Raw genomic sequence first — 7,500 nt, 5'->3', positions numbered from 1 at the left:
CAACTGATGCTTCTTAGGTCCAACTTCTCTCTCAAGGTACTTACACTCTGTCGAGTATGAACACTGACATTACACATCCATCGGAGCATACTGGCTTCATTTCTCGCGAGCTTACGCATATCCTCAGCTGTCACAGCCCATGTTTCACTACCATGTAGCATGGCTGTACGTACACATGCATCATACAATCTGCCTTTTACTCTCAGCGAGAGGCCTTTTGTCTCTAGCAGAGGTAAGAGCTCTCTGAACTTTGCCCAGGCTATTCTTACTCTAGCAGTTAGACTTTCAACACACCCGCCCCCGCTACTGACTTGGTCACCTAGGTAACGGAAGCTATCAACTATTTCTAGTTTTTCTCCCTAGAATGTGGCGGAAGTTGCTCTCTGCGCATTTTCAGTGTTTATTGCTCCTGAGCATCTGCCACATGCAAAAACTATCTTCCTAGTTAGCCTTCCCTTGACGTTGCTGCACCTCTTGTGTGTCCATAGCTTACACTTGGTGCATCTTATAGAGTTTCTACCTACGCCTTTCCTACAGATCGAGCAAGGCCATCTACCTGAAGGCGTTTGTGATTTGTCTACCTTCCTACTTATTACGGCTTTGGTTTTAGCTAGGTTGACTCTAAGGCCCTTCGATTCTAATCCTTGCTTCCACACCTGAAACTTCTCCTCCAGTTCTGATAGTGACTCAGTAATTAGAGCAAGGTCATCAGCATAGAGGAGCTCCCAGGGGCATCCTGTCTTGAATTCGTCCGTTATTGCCTGGAGGACTACGATAAATAGGAGGGGGCTGAGGGCTGAACCTTGGTGGACCCCTACCTCTACCCGGAATTCTTCACTGTACTCGTTGCCAACCCTCACCTTACTAGCAGCGTCTCTGTACATGGCTCGCACGGCTCTCACTAAACATTCATCTATCCCTAGTTTCCTCATTGACCACCAGATAAGGGATCGGGGGACCCTGTTGAAGGCTTTCTCCATGTCAACGAAAGCCAGGTACAGGGGCTTATCTTTGGCTAGATATTTCTCCTGCAGCTGCCTTACCAGGAATATAGCATCAGTGGTGCTTTTCCCTGGCACGAATCCAAACTGCATCTCATCTAAACTAACTCTCTCTCTAATTAGTTGGGCTATGACCCTCTCCGTAACCTTCATTACCTGATCCAACAGCTTGATACCTCTGTAATTACTTGTATCTAGGGCGTCACCTTTACCTTTGTATCAGTTGACTATTATGCTGCTACACCAGTCATTGGGAATGACTCCTTCGTGTATCACCTGGTTAACTATACGGATGACTAGGCTATAGCCGACACTACCAGATATCTTGAGCATCTCTGCAGTAATTCCTGATGGGCCTGGGGCTTTCCCTGTCTTCATGCTTCTAATTGCCTTAATTACCAAGGAACTGTCAACTCGGATTGCTGGTCCCTCTGTTGGGTCGACATTCGGCAGACTCTCTTTATCCCATTCATTTTCTTTATTCAGCAACCTTTCATAGTGGCGTCTCCAAACCTCTCTCTTTGCATCGTCATTTAGCGCAAGTGAACCATCATCTATGCGAACACATTTCTCTCCTACCACATCACGATTCTCTCTCACACACTGTCTTGCGACGCGGAATACCTCAAGTCTTTGGTCTTCACGGTGCAGAACATTGGCAAATTTTTTCTTATCTGCTTCCCCTCTAGCTAAATAAACCTGTCTCCTAGCTTCTCTTTTGGCAGTCTGATACAATTCCCTGCTACCCCCATTTTCCCAGTCCTTCCAAGCCTGTCTCTTTTCTCTAATAACCCTGTCTACAACATTGTTCCACCACCACGTTATTTTAGTTCTTGAGGGGACTTTGCACCAGCCACAGATCTGGTCAGTGGCTCTCAGCAGGTTGTCCCTTAGAATCCTCCAGTTGTCTTCTACCCCATGTGAAGCTATATCCCCTTCTACTTCATCAAATGCTTCAAGTAATATGTCCCTAAATCTCTGTCCATTTGCAGGATCTTTAAGCTTCCAGATCTTCTTCTCCATGTTGGTCGTCTTCTGGTCGTCCTCTTAGTCCTGATCCTAAAGTCACTAACTACCAGTCTATGTTGTGGGGTACAATCTTCGCCTGGGAAGGTTTTGGCATTTATAAGCAGCCATCTTTCCCTTTTCTTGGCAGGGATGTAGTCAATTTGGCTGGTATGTCGATCCGATCGGTAGGTGACTAGGTGGCTGGTAGGTTTCCTGAAGTTAGTGTTGCAAACCATGAGATCATTTGCGTCGCAATATATATTGATGAGTGTATTTTTCCCTTGATAACAGGGAAAAGATACTATATAGTTACTATAAGTTATTAGTTTCTTTTGCATATTCTTAGTTTATGCATGTGTATGCATATATAGTATTGGTATATCTCATTTATTTTCATTAGAAATTGGATAAATAAAGAATTTTGACATGTACGAATATTTATTTCCCCCCACTGCACATATATATATACACTACCGTCAGAAATTAATTAGCACCCTTGATTTGCTCTTCACTCAAGGTATGTGCTGTCACCTAGTGGCCATATCTCGAACTATTGCTTTGTTGCGAGTTCACTGATGCGCAGAACGATGACGTAACTTTGTTTGCAGAGCAGTTTGAGAGTCTACAGCCTTATGATGTTGACATAGCAGTGCAACAAATTGGAGTGTGGATGCAGAAAAATCTTCCTTTGTTTAATAGATATAGGTAGCGCCTCGCAAGGACCGAAATCACAGCATACTAAGTTTTCTCATCGCGTAAGACGTTTTGAACAGCACATAGGTTAATTGATTTAACCTATTTAATGTAGAAATTTGAGAAGTGCTAATTAATTTCTGACGCAAGTGTATATATATATATATATATATATATATATAATATATATATGTATATATATATATATATGTGTATATATATATATAATGTATATATAATATATATATATATACATATATATATATGTATATATATATATATATACATATATACATATGTATATATATATATGTATATATACATATATATATATATATATATACATATATACATATATATATATATATATATATATATATATATATATATATATATATATATATATATATATATATATATATATGTATGTATGTATATAGTGCCAAGGACTCCAAATTTGCCATCAAGATGTAGGACAAGATACTGTGATAGCCTGGGCTTCCGAGGCCTACAGCTCTTCAATATATCCCGAAGAACGTGAGAGACCTGCATGGGTGGATGCAGATGTCTTTAAAATAAAACTGGATCTCTTCCTGTCAGGTATCCCAGATGAACCAACTTCACGGCAGGAGGTGCAGATGAGGGCAGCTGCATCAAACTCTCTCATGCACCAAATGGCAATTGCTAAAAAGCATTCGTGAAGTAAAATCATGTAGTAACACCAAATGGCAGTGCCCCAGCATGGCCACAGCTCGTGAGCTGAAACTAGTTAAAGATAAAAATAAAGATATATATATATATATAGGCGCAGGAGTGGCTGTGTGTAAGTAGCTTGCTAACCAACCACATGGTTCCGGGTTCAGTCCCACTGCGTGGCACCTTGGGCAAGTGTCTTCTGCTATAGCCCCGGGCCGACCAATGCCTTGTGAGTGGATTTGGTAGATGGAAACTGAAAGAAGCCTGTCGTATATATGTATATATATATATATATATATATATATATATATATATATATATATATAATGTGTGTGTGTGTGTGTGTGTCTGTGTTTGTCCCCCTAGCATTGCTTGACAACCGATGCTGGTGTGTTTACGTCTCGTCACTTAGCGGTTCGGCAAAAGAGACCGATAGAATAAGTACTGGCTTACAAAAGAATAAGTCCCGGGGTCGATTTGCTCGACTAAAGGCGGTGCTCCAGCATGGCCGCAGTCAAATGCTGATGAAACAAATAAAGAGTATATATATATTATATATATATATATATATATATATATATTATATATACATATATTATGTATGTATACAAATGCACATACATATATATGTGAGTGTGTGTGTGTGTATATGTGTGTGCGTTTATGCGTGCGATTGTGCCTGTGCTTAGTAATGCTACTGCTATGATTACGCCCCCGTAACATAGCGGTTCGACAATGGCAAGAGTGTGCAATAGGATATGTACTAGACTTAAAAAACATAACTAATACCGGGTTCCTACTTCGTAAGCGTTCTCCATACAGTAACGTTACTCCATCCCACAGAATTTGTTTGAACAAGGATGTGCTTTTTAAGTGGATCTGTGTAGATTTGACGATAATTGTGCGTCGTATGATCCTGGGTGCATAAGAGTGTACTTTGTGTTTGGGTGTGTATACTAAACCTTATCGCTGTCACTCGAATACATGTAATAACAAGAAGGAAGCAGCTGAACGGTGTGTTGCATCAGTTCATATGATTATATGTATACTGAAGCTCAAATTACTGGGGAAGAAGGAGAGAATGGTATGCAGTGATATGCACATGGCAGATTAAGGCGGCGAGCTGGCAGCAGATACGTTAGCACGCCGGGAGAAATGCTTTGCGGTGTTTCGTCTGCCATTGCGTTCTGAGTTCAAATTCCGCCGAGGTCGACTTTGCCTTTCACCCTTTCGGAGTCGATAAATTAAGTACCAGTTACGCACTGGGTCGATGTAATCGACTTAATACCTATGTCTGTCCTTGTTTTTGCCCCTCTGTGTTTACCCCCTTGTGGGTAGTAAAGAAATAGGTATTTCGTCTGCCGTTACGTTCTGAGTTCAAATTCCGCCGAGGTCGACTTTGCCTTTCACCTTTCGGAGTCGATAAATTAGTACCAGTTACGCACTGGGGTCGATGTAATCGACTTAATACCTATGTCTGTCCTTGTTTGTCCCCTCTGTGTTTAGCCCCTTGTGGGTAGTAAAGAAATAGGTATTTCGTCTGCCGTTACGTTCTGAGTTCAAATTCCGCCGAGGTCGACTTTGCCTTTCACCCTTTCGGAGTCGATAAATTAAGTACCAGTTACGCACTGGGGTCGATGTAATCGACTTAATACCTATGTCTTTCCTTGTTTTTCCCTCTGTGTTTAGCGCCCTTGTGGGTAGTAAAGAAATAGGTATTTCGTCTGCCGTTACGTTCTGAGTTCAAATTCCGCCGAGGTCGACTTTGCCTTTCACCCTTTCGGAGTCGATAAATTAAGTACCAGTTACGCACTGGGGTCGATGTAATCGACTTAATACCTATGTCTGTCTTTGTTTGTCCCCTCTGTGTTTAGCCCCTTGTGGGTAGTAAGAAATAGGTATTTCGTTCGTCTGCCGTTACGTTCTGAGTTCAATTCCGCCGAGTCGACTTTGCCTTTCACACCCTTTCGGGGTCGATAAATTAAGTACCATTACGCACTGGGGTCGATGTAATCGACTTAATACCTATGTCTGTCCTTGTTTTCCCCTCTGTGTTTAGCCCCTTGTGGGTAGTAAAGAAATAGGTATTTCGTCTGCCGCTACGTTCCGAGTTCAAATTCCGCCGAGGTTGACTTTGCCTTTCACCCTTTCGGGGTCGATAAATTAAGTACCAGTTACGCACTGGGTTTGATATAATCGACTTAATACCTATGTCTGTCTTTGTTTTCCCTCTCTGTGTTTAGCCCCTTGTGGGTAGTAAAGAATAGGTATTTCGTCTGCCGCTAACGTCCGAGTTCCGAGTTCAAATTCCGCCGAGGTCGACTTTGCCTTTCACCCTTTCGGGGTCGATAAATTAAGTACCAGTTACGCACTGGGTTTGATATAATCGACTTAATACCTATGTCTGTCTTTGTTTTCCCTCTCTGTGTTTAGCCCCTTGTGGGTAGTAAAGAAATAGGTATTTCGTCTGCCGCTACGTTCCGAGTTCAAATTCCGCCGAGGTCGACTTTGCCTTTCACCCTTTCGGGGTCGATAAATTAAGTACCAGTTACGCACTGGGTTCGATATAATCGACTTAATCCGTTTGTCTGTCCTTGTTTGTCCCCTCTGTGTTTAGCCCCTTGTGGGTAATAAAGAAATAGGTATTTCGTCTGCCGTAACGTTCCGAGTTCAAATTCCGCCGAGATCGACTTTGCCTTTCATCCTTTCGGGGTCGATAAATTAAGTACCAGTTACGCACTGGGTTTGATATAATCGACTTAATACCTATGTCTGCCTTTGTTTGCCCCCTCTATGTTTAGCCCCTTGTGGGTAGTAAAGAAATAGGTATTTCGTCTGCCGTAACGTTCTGAGTTCAAATTCCGCTAATGTCGACTTTGCCTTTCATCCTTTCGGGGTCGATAAATTAAGTACCAGTTACGCACTGGGGTCGATATAATCGACTTAATACCTATGTCTGTCTTTGTTTGTCCCCTCTATGTTTAGCCACTTGTGAGTAGTAAAGAAATAGGTTTTTCGTCTGACTTTACGTTCTGAGTTCAAATTCCGCCGAGGATCGACTTTGCCTTTCATCCTTTCGGGGTCGATAAATTAAGTACCAGTTACGCACTGGGTTTGATATAATCGACTTAATCCGTTTGTCTGTCCTTGTTTGTCCCGTCTGTGTTTAGCCCCTTGTGGGTAATAAAGAAATAGGTATTTCGTCTGCCGTCACGTTCTGAGTTCAAATTCCGCCGAGGTCGACTTTGCCTTTCATCCTCTCGGGGTCGATAAATTAAGTACCAGTTACGCACTGGAGTCGATATAATCGACTTAATCCGTTTGTCTGTCCTTGTTTGTTCCCTCTGTGTTTAGCCCATTGTGGGTAGTAAAGAAATATATTATATGTAAGATATTGTGGTTCTTTTCAATAGTTATTAGGTACGTGATAGTAGTAAAATGCTATCAACATATAATAAAAAAAATAATAAATGGGCCCGTTTTCCCAGTTTCAACGGCGTATCTGTTCCCCAGCTGGATGGGACGCCAGTCCATCGCAGTGTTACTCACTTTTGCCATCTGAGTGGACTGGAGCAACGTGAAATGAAGTGTTTTGCTCAAGAACACAACGCGTCACCCGGTCCAAGAATCGAAACCACAATCTTACGAGGGGCGTTCAATAAGTAACGCCCCTGACCCACTTGCATTGGTTCGATCTAGCTGAAATTTTGCGTGTGCAATTATTTATATCTCTATAGAGTAGGTGGCAAACTACAGCTCTGAACTAATTGGGGTTTCTGATTTACAAGTGTTTGAACTGAGTCAAGTGTGAAATGGAGCCTGTTGGGTGTCGAGCAGTGATCTGGTTTTTGTATTTGAAAGGACGCACACCACGGGAGACTTTTGATGAAATGAAAGTAACTTATGGTAATGATGCCCCATCATATGACCTTGTAAAACGCTGGCATAGTGAATTCAAACATGGTCGGAACTCTGTGGAAACAGCTCCCAGATCTGGTGGCCCCCCTTCTGCCATTGATGAGGCTGCCATTTTGGAAGATCGACGCATAACTATTCGCCAAATAGCCCTCGAGGTCAAGATTAGTACCGGGTCTGTGGAAAC

Source organism: Octopus sinensis, linkage group LG29 (genome assembly GCF_006345805.1).
Source record: "Octopus sinensis linkage group LG29, ASM634580v1, whole genome shotgun sequence".
In the NCBI taxonomy this organism is placed as follows: Eukaryota; Metazoa; Mollusca; class Cephalopoda; order Octopoda; family Octopodidae; genus Octopus; species Octopus sinensis.
Note: the sequence above shows the minus strand (reverse complement) of the source record.